Source organism: Lotus japonicus, chromosome 2 (assembly GCF_012489685.1).
Source record: "Lotus japonicus ecotype B-129 chromosome 2, LjGifu_v1.2".
Lineage (NCBI taxonomy): Eukaryota > Viridiplantae > Streptophyta > Magnoliopsida > Fabales > Fabaceae > Lotus > Lotus japonicus.
In genome coordinates this window covers 46,127,250-46,143,782 of record NC_080042.1, presented here as the reverse complement: position 1 = coordinate 46,143,782, position 16,533 = coordinate 46,127,250, and positions in this window count along the sequence as shown.

Here is a 16,533-nt window from a genome sequence, read left to right as displayed (position 1 = left end):
GCTCGTGCTATAACCTATAGCGACTATAGTACTATTCTTAGTTATTTCCTGAACTTTCTCCTTCATAATACTAATCCAAACATCAATCACAAGTCAAGTTCCTCTCACGCTGACACAAAATCCTATGCGTGAGTTGGAAATTAATTATTTATTAAATTCTAAAATCCTGGGTCTTACAGTTTTAATGTTAAATGCTAGCAAGCGTTCCATGAATATAAATAGCAAGGCTATCTGAGGGAGAGAAACAAACTTGAAAAGAATCATCTATGGCAAACTATGAGAGAGTTTTGAACGAATTGAGAGAAAGAGCTTTCGAGCAGAACCTGTATGCCGCATTGTATTACCGGAGGACGTCCGTAGGCCACATCCGTCAACTAGCCTGTCGGTTGCTGGCAATGGATTTGAACCCGGTTCTAGATGCGGCAATTCGTAACTTTCTAGAGTATGTGGAGGAGCTAGGCAGGCTCCTCCAAGAGGAGGCTGAAATCACCAGACAGATTGGTGGTTGGGAATGGGAACTCGAGCTCCGAGAAAACGACACAGAGGAGCGAAAGGAAGAGTGCACGAATGAAATGGCGCAGCTTATATTTCAGAGGCGTATCTTAGATAGGCAGCTAGCAGCAATGCTAGATAGGTATCATGTAATGAGGATGAATCCTCCGTTTTGAATGTTCTCAATTGGCTTGAATAAAATAATTTTTCTTTACGACTGCATGTCTTTAATGAATGAACGAGCAAATATATAATGAATGGATAAATGAATGAATGAATGAATGAATGAATGAGTGAATGAATGCATGAATAAACGAACGAATAAATATATGAATGAACGAGCGAGTCTGGCAACTCGCTACGTTATGTCGCCCTTTTGCCCATTTCTCCAGTGCTTGAATCCGAGTTTCGCGTGAATAAATTTGAGAGTGTGCTGGGTATAACTAGGACTTTTACTCGGTCTTTGACCGAGGCTTTGTTCACACGCTTTTCCCGTAAGATCAGGTGTGGCCCCACCAGCCTTATTAGGCGGGGACTTATGGTTGCTCGGGACCCAATGGCCATGTGGGTTGGCTTGGCCTAGTTAAAAATGCTCGCCCGCGTTTCGGGGAGACTTGACTCGCCCATATTTCGTGGAGGTTCTTGGGATAAGAAGCTTATCCGCACACGTCGCCAACGGGTGACTACGGTCACGGCCGGACTTTCCGGAGCGATCCCCAGACATCAAGGTCGTGTTGGGATCGCCACCTTCAGAGAATTTTTCCCACCAGGCTGTTGTCTCAATTCAGTTGAGGGTTAGGAGTATTGCTGAGAATATCCTTGTATATTCAATTTGTAAAAAGGTTTTACATTTGAGGGATGCCTCATTAAAAAACTCCCGTGGTGGAGAAAAAGAGTGCATCTTTAGTTTTGTCCTAGTTCTTCAGTCTCCTCGTCGCGCCCTTGTTCTTTCGCCGGCTCTCTTGATCAGAGCACCACACCTAACACCCCATCTTTCAGCTCGTCGCCCTGCCCGACGACTCTATAGTAGAAAGGAGGCTTTCCAATCTCGTTCTCTCACCTGCCGCGTTGGTCCGCCTTTGTTGGCCCCATACCCGCGACCTCCGCTGGGTTCTTGTACTTCATATCATTCCTTTTCTTATCCTGACGGCACCGCGACTGACCCACTTCTTCCTCCGTCTTCCAGTTACCCTGAGCCAGACCAACCTCCCTGCTTGCCCCCTGTAGCTCCGCCTTTTTCACCTTCTTTCCCGCCAACTGTACCGTCCTGTTGAATGTGTGCAACCTTCGGAACGTTGCCTCGTCTTGTTCCCAGCTAAAGAGGTCCACGTTGTCCTTTCCCAACCTATCCAGGTGCCCTTCCTGCTTGGTGGTAAGCCTAGGCTCGATTACTAGAACGCCCCTACTGGATGCGTCCATATCCCAATTCTCCCAACGTCTCTCATCAATGGTGCAAGTAGGTTGTCCATCCTGCCATGTCTCTCGGCTTTCTTCGTCCTGACTTCGATCTTTTCTTGATCTTTTTATGCTCTCGCCGATCGACTATTCTCGCCTTCTCGCGGCGCTTTGGCCCTGTGCAGCTGGTTGTTTCCATCCACCCTCAGTGACTTCAATTTCATGACACTTGTGCCCATCATTAACTCCCTTCTTACCATATAAACTATACCATATAAACTAAGGCAGTTGTTGTAGCATTCTCTCGCCCCTCCCTGATCTACTTCGATTTTCCCAACTTTACCGCAAATCAGGGGGTACTTTACCTCTAGGTGTGCCGTTGAAATCACTGCGCAGAGACGATTCAATGTGTTCCGCCCTATGATGACATTGTACGCCGCCACAACCTGCAAGACCAAATACCTTACGCGTAGAAGCTCAGCGTTTTCGCCAACCCCAAAGACCTTAAACAAATCCACGTAGCCGCGCACCTAGACCTGATTCCCAGAGAAACCTACTAGGACCCCCGTGTACGGCCTTAAATCCTTGTCCGTTAATCCCAACTGATCAAACGCATCTCCGTAAATGATATCTGCGGAACTACCCTGGTCCAGAAGCACTCTTTGCACGTTAAAGCCATTGATTCTCACCATTACCACCACTGGATCGTCTTTGTGCGTTCTAATCCCCTCAAAATCTGCTGACGATATCACTATATCTGGGTGTTGACAACCAAACGGGGCTGGATACTCTTGTACCGATGCTACCGCCTTCTCGTGCTTTCGTCTCACTGTGGACCTGTCGCTGCTCTTGTCGAAACCTCCTGCGATTGTGTTGATCGTTTCGACTGATGATTTGACATTGTTGTTGAAAGTTTCTTCAGGCCCTTTCTTCTTCGCCACCTTTGTTCTCCTCCTGCCCGCTGCTGGTGCTCGTCGACGGCCACTCTATTGGTCCTTGTCTGATTCGCGGTCTGTTGCTTGTGATCGCCTCGCCCTAATCAGCCTTCCGACTTTGCCTTACAACGTGAAACAATCACTGGTGTTATGGCCCTCCAAGTGGTGATATTTGCACCATTTTGTCCGGCCTTCCACTCATCGGCATGAATCAATTCTGTTTCTTCCGCTCTCGACTGCTTGCATCACCTCCACCTCCTAGAGCAACTTTGTTAATTCTTCATTCGAGCACCTCTTTGGCCTCCCACGCCGGCGAGGGCTGGTTGTCTGCCGCGGGCGCAGACGTTCGACGTTTTCCTTTCGTGTTCTATTTGCTTCCTTTCTCTGTATCCATTTTCCCACTAGCGACACATTTCTTCGGCTGCTTATTTTTTTCCGCCATTATCTGTTTCCTCTTAAATGCGTCGTCCTCCTCTTCTAGGATGTAGGCACTCGCCCGGGCGCGAGCCTCTGTCATCGAGCGCCCTGGTTTCCGACTCAGCTTGTTGTTTAGCTTTCCTGGCAGCAATCCATTTTTGAAAGCGCGCGCAAGCCTGAGGCTCCAACTCCTCGATCTCCCTAGACGCATGACTGTACCGCTTTACGTATTGCTTCAAAGTTTCTCGTTTCTTCTGTCGAACGTCATACAGATCTGCAATTGTTACCGGCTCGATCTTGCTTGCAGAGAACTGAATAAGGAATTGCGACGAGAGGTCGCGGAACTTTGCTATTGATCGTCTTGGAAAAGCCATAAACCAAGCCATCGCCGCGCCCTTAAACGTGGATGGGAACATTCTGCACTTCACTGCATCGGAAGTTGCGCTTGTTGCCATCTTCATATTGAAACAAAGCAAATGATCCTTTGGATCAGTTTGCCCGCTGTACGCCGCCAACCCAAGGCTCCTCATATTATCAGGTATAGCCACCTTTCTCACCGCCGCTGAGAACGGCTCGACCTTCGCGACGGCCTCGGCTTCCCTCACTTCTTCACCCCACTGCTTGAGGCGATAATACTCTAACTCTTCTTGTAAACAATCGTTTTGCAGCCTGACGTCGTCATCCCGTGCACGGTGCACCTCTTCACGGCGCAACCTCCTTCTTACGCGGCGCGGTGGGGAGCCATGCCTCTGCTCCAGCTCTTCGTTGCACCGTCGGCGACGCGATTCCATCAAGTACCGTCGGGTGACTAGAATTCCACCGAAAGTCCAAAATCCAAATAGAATTGCACAGAAAATCATATTTCTCTCGAACAAATCACAATCCACGTAGTCCGGGAATCGAAGTCTACCGATCCCCACAGACGGCCCCAAATGTTCTATCCAAGAACATAGAGACGAGGTACGGTACCCATAGTGAGAGGATCGTGATGTGAGAATCTAGAGAGAGTTTAGAGCGTAACCGCTTAGAGAGAGAAAGTAACTAATTTTTTAGCTTTTATTTCTCAAATGAGCTAAGAGTCCCTTACAATTGGTAACCGTCCCTATTTATAGATTCGGGGGTTGGGCTTGGCGCCCCTAAATTCTTCTAATGGGCCAATTGGGCCTCCCGGGAGAAGGCCCAATTTCCTGGCTTGTCCATCGCCCTGGGCTGGTACGCCTGGACGAGGGACCCTAGGGTCTCGCCCAGTCCAAGCCTATAGAGTATATGATATTCAAATTTGGATACAATATGATTAAAATGAGATGTGGGGGTATGGTGAACAAATCAGCAAGCAAGTGATGAAAATATTTTTAGCGCGATACTTTTAAATCCCTCAAAATTCAATTGTAGTATAGTAAAAGATTATACCGTATCCACCGGAAATTAAAAACATAAAGATGTTCTTTAATATAATCACGTAAACAATGAGTTCAACAAATGGTTGATTGATTGTTGGGTAATTCAATGCACAATTAAAAGAAAGCGATAGTAAAAGCCAATTGAAATCAAGTTGAGAAAACGATTGGAATTTGTGTCCACTAATTGACTCAAACATGCTCAATGATTCCACATACATATCACGTTTTATGGTTAGTTTCATCGGATCAATTATTACACGGTCTCCCAATGCGAAAATTACCAACTCACTACATTAAGTCATTAACTTTCAATCTATAGAATATTGATTAACAATAGCATGAAGCATTAAACATAGATGTTGTTTTAACTAATGATCTAATCATATCTTTGGATCTGAGTTTCATTGTATGATATTTACCTAAATCAAATTTAAATAGCTAGTTTTCACTTTACTTTTAAATCTAAATTCATGTTATAGGTGATCAATCCAAAACAAGCATTAGGCGTGTAGTAAAATCATTGAAACCATTCATAGAAACATATATTTATATATAGAAATCAAAGTGAGGACATCATAGCCAAAGAGCTACAACCAATCCCAACAAAGAAGCACTTAGTCATCTATTGACATGGATGCTACTCAAGCTTACAAAGAAAACTATGAAGAAGATGAAGTTCCACACCATCCTTGTTGTATCTTCAACTCAAATGATGTCCTGTGAACCTTATTTCCCCTCCTCTACTTCCTTGCTTGAATTCTTCTCTAAGAAGTAAGTTTTGATGCCCTAAAATCTCCAAAACACAAGTGTTATGGAAAATTAACAGCATAGAGAACTCAACACCTTTTTTTGGGTGCTCAGTGCATGTTTTCTCTCAAAGGAGGGTTTTTTACAGTGGCGGAGCCACGTTGAGACAGGGGAGGGCTGCAGCCCCCCCCCCCAAAGGCCACGTCTGAAATTGTATATATATGTACCTATGCATAGTCGATCATATGATGTATGTTGTCCCAGTGGTTGTTGCTTATGCCATATGACTGCCAGGTTGCGTCTTCAATTCCTCCCCAAGCCATTTTTTCATTATATTTCATTTTGACAAACTTGCTTGTGTTTTTTCTAGGTATGTAAACTTGTTTAGTCATTCATGTACATTATTTTATTGGTACAAAGAAAAGCTAATAGTCGTAGAGCATAACATTAATATATAAATTTCTCAAAAAAACTAATAATTGAAAGAATATTTTTTTTTTCAATAGAAAAATTTGTAAAAAATGAAAAAAGCCAATTTCCAACACTATTAATATAACTTATAATAAATTTTGAAGGAGTATATAATTTAGTTTAGTCATTAATTTTTGTGTATATATGTCTATATGAGTCCATTCCAAATAATAAAAAAATATGTTTCATATCTTTTTTTGGCCCCCACATGATATTTTTTCTAGTTCCGCCACTGGTTTTGTAAAGTTCCAGGGGCACTTAGTAACCTCTTGATAGCTCCTCTGCAAGTGTACATATTTTTCCGAAGTAATAGAAAATATCGAACCACATAGATTGTGTGTTACGTATTAATCTCACTAGTTTGACGTTGTCTGAACCACCCAAAAGTTGAAGTAGTTTTAATTAAAATAAGAGAAATAGTAAAGAAAACGACAAAATAAGTTTCATGGAAGAAAACAAGAAAGATAATGTATTTAGAATATGAGTTCACTTGATTTACAACTTGTTCTCAACCAATATAAGAATAAACATTTAAATACCGATAAGAACTATTACTTACTAATGTCTTAGTCAAGAAATCTCTTCGTTGAAATCCTAACCTTAATGTCTTAAGTCTTATAGATCACAAATGAGCATTATAGCACAAACCTAGTCTGTGAGACAATGACGCGTTGTTCCTAACTTAAGAAGATCACATCCTAGTAGATAGAATCTCTGACTGTCACTCAAGAAATCATAATAGTTCCTACCTAGGTAATCCTATCCTAATAGTTTGTATCCCGAGTAGTCACTCGATTTGGATCTTCTTTCCTACTCAAGATATTCATACCTAAGAGTGGATGTTTCGTATTGTCACTTAGAAAATCTTAACGTAGCCTAAGACAAGTCTTTCTTAAGATGATTGATGCGAGAGTGGTTCCTCTCATAACAACATTCACATCAACTTCTCAATTGTCATGCAAACCATAAGAATCACCATATATCCAAAAAATACATGAACACCAAAGAGAATTAACAAACCTAAGACATAGATGTTTGTCCCCTTCATTTGAACTAGGAATAAATCAATCGATATCAATTTGTCAATGTATTTATGAATCGATGAAACCACATTAAATTAACAACCGACCGATATAAACATTAGCATAAAGAGAAACACAAAAATCATGAAAATCCATCAGTATAACTGTATAAAGATGTATGTATTGAACCAGAGGTAGAATCAAATTATATCATCTCAAATACTAAAATATAGTCAAAACACACAAAAATAAATAAATAAATAAATAAATAAAGAGGAAAGTGAAACTCATGATAGAAAAAACCATATCCGTCCGGATATCATTTCGAATCAATTTAAAAAGTATATTACATTCTTTTATTCCATGGTGTTATAACTTATAAAGTTGTATGCAAAATGTCACGTAAGGATATTTTAAAATTTATTTATAAACATTGTCATTCTTTAAAATGATTTTTAACCAAAGTAACATGTGGTAGATAGATGATCACTACAAGCCACATTAGACATTACACAAGAAGAGTAAGAATCAGAGACCAAATTCATGCAATTTTCGAGGACAAGGAACAAAATAAAGTAAAAATGTAATAATTAAGTAAAAATGACAAGGGACAAGGGACCAAGCTATTTCCAAGATAACATGTAATAATTAAGTTAAAATTTATAAATAAATTATATATTGTAATTTTTAAAATAATTTATTTATCTAATATATTATATTTTGTGAGTTTTATATCACGCGTATTTTCATTTTGAGATAATGAAATTTTAATTATTTAGATTATTGTGGAAAAGGCTCACAAATAGATTTATTTTATTTTATTATCAAATTTTAATTATTTAGATTATTTTACAATCAAATTTTAATTATTTAGATTATTGTGGAAAAAGCTCACAAATATATTTATTTTATTTTATTATCAAATGTCTATAAACAACCTTTTTTTAGTCTTTTTTTTTGAACGAACCTTTTTTTTAGTCTTAATCAGAAGATTTAGTTAGAATCGTTTGGTAAAGGCATTAGAAAGTTTACTTATTTTTAAAATCTTAATGAGTTTAATGGATATGCACTGACAGTGTAAAATAGTTTTACACAGACATCCAATTGAATTCCGCCAAATCAAAAAATATCTTATTCTTTTAATTAAAATTAAAGTCAAATGTAATTATCTCTCCTATGTGGCATGCTTTGATTGAATGACTGTGTAAAACTATTTTACACTGTCAGTGCATATCCATTAAACTCAATGTTAATATCATTAAATTTATATTTTTATATATATAATATCATTTATTCCAAATGTAATAATATAACGAAATATATGGGTAATTCATTAAAATGTATAAAAGGGTATCACTTTATGTAAAATTTACATTGCAAGCTAGTTTCATTTTTTACCAACTGATCATAAATATATTAAAAGGGAAAAGTAATTCACAATGTGTGAGTTATTCTGAAAGGTTTGTTTTCTTTGTATTTTCATGAGCACAAAATCCTAATCACATATAAGAATTACTCATTATATAATTACTCTGTTTGAGTAATTTTTGTGTCAGCACAAACCTAACACATTATCTTTAAAAATGCATCAAATCAAAAAATAAAATAATTAAAATGATAATAAGAATTTATTTTATCATCTCTATGCTATGTGATGTGTCTTATCTCTCTCGTCTTTAATGTTTTTTGAATGTTAAATGTTAAACACTTGAGTCTTGACATTTGTTTTGAATATTTTAAATTTACATGAGTATTATTTTATGCTTCTATGTATATCTTAATTTCTGAAATGGTGAAAACATATTATTGTTTTAAAACTATAAGATATTCTACAATTTTGTCTTTAATGATTGGGATGGTTTTAGAAGAATAAAATAGGAAATTTAGAATCATTTATTTTACATATTTAAAAATTACAATTATTTACATATACTTAATTTTATTTGAAAATAATTTAATTAATAGTATATAAATAGAAAATAAAATTTTAAATTTATCTATTTCTACACATTTACACTCTAAACATGTAAAAAAATTCAATTTGAAAATTTTATTGAAGGTTTCATTAGTATGTTACTAAATTAATTACTACCTTTATATGTAAATAATTTTTAACTTATATACAATAAGTTTAAGATATGAACTTAAGAAATGAAAATAATTAAAATTATTTATGATTGTATTTATAAATTACTTAATACCATTTTCTGTAAACATAGGGAAATAAATATGTACAAATAGAAAGTGTATATAAATAATTATTCAGTAATGTTTGGAAATAATAAATATTATTTAAATAGTTAGTACTATATATATATATATGAATATATTTATGAAATTAGATTTATTCCAAGTAGTAATTAAAAATCAAGAATTATACTAAAAAAATAATTAATTTTCAAATATACTAAAGATTAAAAAATTAATTAATAAAAATATAACATAAAATTAATATTAATCCATGTAGGGATTAAAAATTAAGAAATACACTAATAAATATTAATTTTTTTCGGACTTACTAGAATGAGCCACAAGCATTTACCAACTAGCGATTGACATGCGAGGACGACCATGTGTATAAGTATAGTCCTTACAATGTAAATCAGGTAAACTTCTTTTGTTTTTTCTTTCTTTCTAAGGTCATATATTCTCTAGTCTTACTTGAGTGTGAGAGTCCACTTTTGCAGTACTCAACCTGTTGTGCACCACCCTTGCCTAGCCTCTACATCATCAATACATACGATCAAGCATCATCCAATCTATTTGGAGAACATCTTTCAAATTTGATTCTTGGGTCCAGGAAATTAAGATCAACAAGTCATTAATTTGGCTTGTTTTTCCTATCCGCAAATTATTAATAGGAACCAACTTCCTAAAAACATCATCCAATACTTTTTTCTAAAAACATATCGTTCTTTTTTTAATCCTAGGTTTATTAAATCTAGAACTCAACATCTTACCAACATGGCTAGTTCAACATCAATAAAGAAGACAAGAAACAAGAGACAACGCACTCAAAATAGTGAACAACAGTCTACTACAGTTTCCATTGAATCGCTTCCAAGGAATTTGTTACTAAAGGTGGCTGCAAGAGTAGCCTCTGATTCTTTTGTTGATCTTCACAACCTGATCAAAATGTGTTCCAAACATTTTCTTGATGCTGCAGAGGATAACTATGTTTTGCAACGAGTTTCTTTGGATACTTCTCCTTTATTCTAATGGTTTCCAAATAACAAAGCATCATCGTTCTTAGAGCGTTGTAGGAAAAGTGGAAATGTGGAGAGCTTGTATAGGGAAGGTTTGCGACGATATTTTAATTATCCAAGTAGAAAGATTGATGGTCTTGAGATGTTAAAGCTAGCTTCTCAAAAGGGTCACAAGGAAGCAAAATATGTGTGTGGTATGATTTTATTATGCTCCAAAGATGATGAGTTGAGAAAACAAGGTCTTGAACATATGCATTTTCTAAGGAAGTCTAAATGTGTTGTAAGCTGTAGGATGAAAGTGAAAAAATTGTTTGATTCAATATGGAAAAATAATGCAATGTTGGTGCGAAATCGTAGCCCTATATGCAACTTTAAGAGCACATGCAACGGGTGGAAGGTGAAGAAAGATAAGTGGGTTATAATAGATGATGATGATGATGATACTAACTTATGTGAAAAATGTAGATGGGATCATGAGTTAGAGTATTTTTACCAGTTGGTCAATTTTCAATAGTTTGTGCGATTTTTCCTTAGTTGAGCCAATCATGTAAGGAGCTATCTAGGAAGTGAGTATTTTTTAACATGTGAATGTTTTTTAAAGATGGTATTGGTTGTTACATTTGTGCCTTTCCTTATGTTCATTAAATATTTTCTCTCCATTTGCATATACTTCATGCTCTCGATAGTTAGAAGTTAGAACTATTGAAAGTAAGAAGGAGTGAGGGGAATTGTTATTCAGACCCCCCCCCTCCCCCACCCCTATTTAGACCGAAGGAAATTTCTGAAACCCGAAATTACCCCTTTCGAACGCACCTTTAACTAGCGTGATGGTCGCAGTTTGAACCTCATTTTCAGAGTGCGACACGGACGCACACTGAGGGTGCGATTGTGACGCACTTTGGGAGTGCGCTGACAACGCACCGGCCATTGACCATGAGTCAACAACCGGTAAAACTCATTAAATTAGTCATTAAGTGCATCGTTACAACCTAGGTCACCGCAGCTCTATAAAAAGGGCTTCCCAATCCTTCATTTTTCCCACAAAATCTCTCTTCTTCCTCCCCTCCTCTTCTATGCTTTTCTTATCTCTTATTTTTAGGGAGTTTTGAGTGGTTGGGAATTATGTGGATGTTATCCCCAACATTAGCAACTTTGAGTACTTTGAAAGTGAAATTTCAAATTCAGAGTGCCAAAGTTGCTAATGTAGGGGTGACCATCCTTGCTCATCCTTGCTTGTTTAAAGTACTCAAAGTTGCTAAATAGAATAGGTCCATGCTCCCGTAGAAAAGGCCCTCCGGCGGTGTGAGATTGTGATGGAAACATCAAGGCTCACCCAGGCTCAGGTGGCTGCACTGGATCCATCCGCGATGCCGAGGAGGAGAAGACAAGGAAAAGGAGCTCAGAAACCAAGGTAGAGGACCTGAAGAAGAGGAAGACTCCCTCCTGATTGTATCCCATATGTGGGGGGGTCATTGTACTTGTATATGTCAAGTACTAGGGTTAGGACTTAGGGTCTAGGGGTCGTTGTACTTGTATGTTTGAATACTTTGTAATTTATCATCAAAAAATTATGAATAAAGTCCTTTTCTTGTATATGATTATGTTCTTATTTGTTTCACCATGTTTCTGTTTCATATCTGGTTCTGGTTTCGAGTTTCAAATCGCACTCTCAGGGTGCGTCTTAGACGCTTCTCCAAGGAGCGTCTACGTCGCACCATGTAGAAGCGTCTAACACGCACCCTGAGAGTGCGATTAATTCAGAACTTGTGTCGTGTACAAGGACCCTGGCATGAAACATTGTTTGGGTGTTACATGTCGCACTCTCATGGTGCGTCTTAGACGCATCTTAAGGATGCGATTGAGACGCACCATGAGTGTACGATGAGAAATGAACTCTGCAACAGAAATGTTTCATTAAAAACAGAAACATTAAAACAGTAAATGTTACATGTTACCAAAACAGAACAATTGGAGACTAAATTAATCACATCACAACATAACTTGTCTTTTAAACACAACCTACGTGAAAAGTAATTTGTCTTCAATGCAGTCATCCTTTAATTAATCCTAAAACACTAGACCTAACTAGTCTTCGAGGTAGATGCTTTTGCTTTTCCTTTCTTCTTTCTGTCAGGGCCACCACCACCATGAGCTGCAACTCCATTGCCACCGCCACTGTCATCATCATCACCTCCATACTCCAAGTGCTGCATTATGATATCCCGCATACGCTGGTTTGCCTCGAGGATCCGCTGAGGGGTCTCACTGGGGTCAACTGTGATATATCTCAACTCCCGTAATTGTTCGAGAACATCCTACAAGCAACAATCATAAATTGTAACATAAACAAAATCAAACTAGTCATTAAATTATTGATCCTTACCACAAGAGGTACTGCCACAGGACCTCTTGTTTCAGGAGGGACCAGAAAGCGGTGTGAGATTGACTTGTACCACTCAAAGTAGCGAGGCGTTGTCGTTGGAGTGTCAGTATGTTGTGCAGCCACGCAATGAGCCATGTTCTCAAACCTCTCATCAATATCATCAACAGGGGGAATGTTTGCCGGTGGTAAATTGGGTTGATCCTGGAGCATATGGAACTGCCTCAACACACGCTCTGGCAGATATGGCCGAATGATGCCTGAATGCCGAATCCACCCACTGTAAAGACACTCCTGCTGAAAAGGGCCAATCCACTCTATGCCCGTCATATGGAGTCCATATAACATTGTTATCCCTAAGGTCATCTAGGATTAGCCTCTTCGCATGCAGGTCCACAGTCCCCCTCTTGGTGACCCATTTGCAAGCCCGCGGGGCTTTCTCACTGTATTTCCTGTTCAGGTTTCTATCAAACAATGAAGCAGGGAAGTGCTCAAATATCCATGCATGTAATCAAATAATCATACATAAAAATGTGATACCTTAAATTACGTTAATTACAATTTAACTAAAATAAAGGAAAGTGGTGCATACCTGAAACAGATTTAAGTATCCTCCAAGACTAGTGGTGTAGACCTTGGTGGCGTCCTTCAGCTAGTCATAAAGGAAAGCCAATGTCACGGTGCCCCATGCATACTCCCCAACCTTTTCCAAATCCATGAACATCCCCAAATATGCAACATCCACCTTGTTGTTTGTCTTCCCACAGAAGATTGTCATGCCCACCAAACGCAGCAAGAAGGCTCTAGCAGCTTTCTTGGTCTTCCCTTCCTTAGCCATGTCCTCAGCCACCTTCAACAACCATGTATAACGAGCATAAGGTCCTAATGACTTCCGGATCTCCTCTTCAGCATCTGCTTGTGTAACACAAAGTTGTTTATGCAATACAGTGGCTGCTTCCTCACGAGTCAGGACTAGGAGAGTGAAGAATTTGCCCTTCACAGGAATGTGTAGCAAAGGAATGTGTAACAAAGAACTAACATCATCCAGTGTGATGGTCATCTCCCCAAATGGCATATGGAAAGAGGATGTATCCGGCTGCCATCTCTCCACAAACGATGTTAGCATGGTCTTGTCAACAGAGGGAAAGTTGCATGTCAAAAAAGGCAATAGACCAGCAGCCACAACCCTTCCCTTTACATAAGTCGAAAAGCATTTTAACACATCCTTATGCTTCTTCTTATCATTCCCAAGCATAGCATTCTCATGGTGGTGGTAGGTTTTCAAGACACCCCTATCAAACACTTCAGCATGTTTCTTGTAATGCTTCTACACCTCCAGTGATATATGTTGCTTGAAGCTCTTCAGCAAGGTATTGTCATAAGGCCCCCCAGGAAAGAATATGTCATCATCATCATCTTCCTCACCTTGATCTGCTTGTGTATGCCTGCCATCCTCTTCATCCTCCTCTTCCTCCTCCTCCTCCTCCTCAGTAGATCCCTCCTCCTCTTCTTCACCAGAACTCTCCTCCTCTCCTTGACCAGAACCCTGTTCTGCATCAACCATATCATCATCTTCAGGTTCAGGCTCCTGTACTTGTTCAGGTTTAGGCACAGGCTCCTGTACTGCACTGGCTGCATTCGTTGCATTACTTGCACACCTTTTACGGGTTGCCTCGTCACGCCTTTTACGTGCTTCTTCTTTCTTTCGTAGGGCAGCGGATGCACGCCCCTTACGTACTGATGTCGTGGGGGGGGGGATTCTACTACCATGACTAGAACGGTTGGCTGGGGGCAAACTCAGATTCTTTGTTCTTGCCATATCTGAACCAACATTGGAAACATAAGACTCAAAACAGAACAAAAACATAGCATTAAAGCTTTGACGGATAAGGGTCTATGACTCACTTTCAGGGTGCGTCTGTGTCGCCCCTTAAGGGTGCGCATCGAGCGCACCCTTAAGGTGCGTGCATTCTAAACATGCACCTTCAAGCTACGACACAGACGCATCTACAAGGTGCGATCAAAACCATAACATAATGGGTCGGGTCGCGTAACGAACCTGGGTTCCGGGAAGAATGTTGGGTTGTTGGGGGTGGCGGCGGCCGGCGGAGGCAGTGGAGGATATGCGTGAGAGAGAGAGAGAGATTTTGAATGAGTGAAATGTGTTTGGAGGAGGGGTTGGGGGGAGGGGTTTCAGAAGTTTGAAAAAGTGGGAGAAGTGGGGGGGGGAGTTAGTGGGAAGTTTTTTTTAACAGGGGCATTTTGGACAATTCACCAATTTTGAGGGGTCTGAATAAGGGTCGGGGGTCTGAATAACAATTCCCTTTTATGAATATGTCATGTCATGTTACATGCAATGTGCATCAAGATGTTTTTTCTTGGGAGCTAGTTTACAATGTTAATTCCTCTAATGTGGCTTGTAGACTTTATAGTAAACATCTACCACATATTAAACTCATTCAACAGAAAAAAAACCGAAAGTTCCAACCCAAACAACAAAACTCAAAGACAAACTCATTCAATAATTTAAATTTAAGAAATGAAAATAATTTGAATTATCTATTATTGTATTTATAAAATACATAATACATTTTTCTGTAAATATAGAAAAATAAATATGTACAAATAACAACTATATATAAATAACGATTTATTAATTTTGGTAATTACTAAATATAATTTAAATAGTTATAGCAACTCAAATGCAAGGTTCTTAGTTCTTATTTTAGAGTTAAGAACAAAGAATTAAGAACTTTACCATTGGAGGTGCTGACATTGACTCCTTAGTTCTTAAAAATAAGAACCCAGTTCTTATATAAGAAGTTTTGCTTTTTGAGTTCTTAGCTTAAAATATTAATTATTTCTCTCTCATCCAAATTACTTTATTACTTTATGAGTTTTGTTTTATTACTTTATGAAAATAAAAAGTATAAATAATGTGGTTGGTGGGACCAAATGAATAATGGTAAGAACTAAGTACTAAGAACTCTTGGTTGGAGCAAAATTGCTTGAGAGTTGCTTAAACACATGTGACAATACGGGCCCACATGAATAGTGCTAAGAACTAAGAAATAAGAACTAGAAAGGGAGATGCTCTTAGTTATATATATATAATTACTATATAAATATTTAAAAATATATTTTGTATATATGCTTTGGAAAATAAAGGAAACAATATCTTATTAAAACTAATAATATTTATCTTTGTATTAAATAAATAAAATTTAATTATTTTAAAGTGTACTTTAGTAGTAAATAACAATTTTAATTTATTTCTTTTAATTTTTTAATGTAAAATTATTTTTAAAATAATACTTTTTTTAATTTTAAATTTAAATTTTTAAATATTTCTTTCTCGTGCACTCCATGTGCACCCCCTTATTAATTCCACACCCTCTTTTATTTTTTAAATTCCCTTAATACCCTCTCTTATAAAGAGATAATCAAAGTTTGATAGTATTTTCATACCTACTAACTGTGAAACATTTTCACACTCACTTAATGAGTGTGAAAATATTTCACACTCACTAAGTGTGAAACGCTTAAAACAAAAGGAAGAAAGTGAAGAGAGAATGAACAAACTCGATTCATACAATTGTGTTTCACACTCAAGGGTGTGAAACACAATTCAGTTTCGCACTCAAGACCAGGAGTGTGAATGGACCAACTGTTGAGAATTTTATTTTCAATTTTAAATTTTTCGTTTCTTTAGAATTAGATTTCACACTCAAATGTGTGAAACATTTTCAAATTTCACACTCAAGAGTGTGAATTATTGAACTGTTAATAATTTTATTTTTAAAAATATTTTTTTTTGTTTTTTTATATTTTCATTTTACACTCAAGAGAGTGAAATCTTTTCAAATTTCACACTCAAGAGTGCGAAGGAACCAACTGTTAAGAATTTTATTTTAAATTTTAATTTTTTTTTTATAATTAAATTTCACACTCAAGTGTGTGAAACATTTTCAAATTTCACACTTAAGAGTGAGTTATTGAACTGTTAATAATTTTATTTTTAAAAATAATTTTTTTTTTTTATATTTTCATTTCACACTCAAGAGTGTG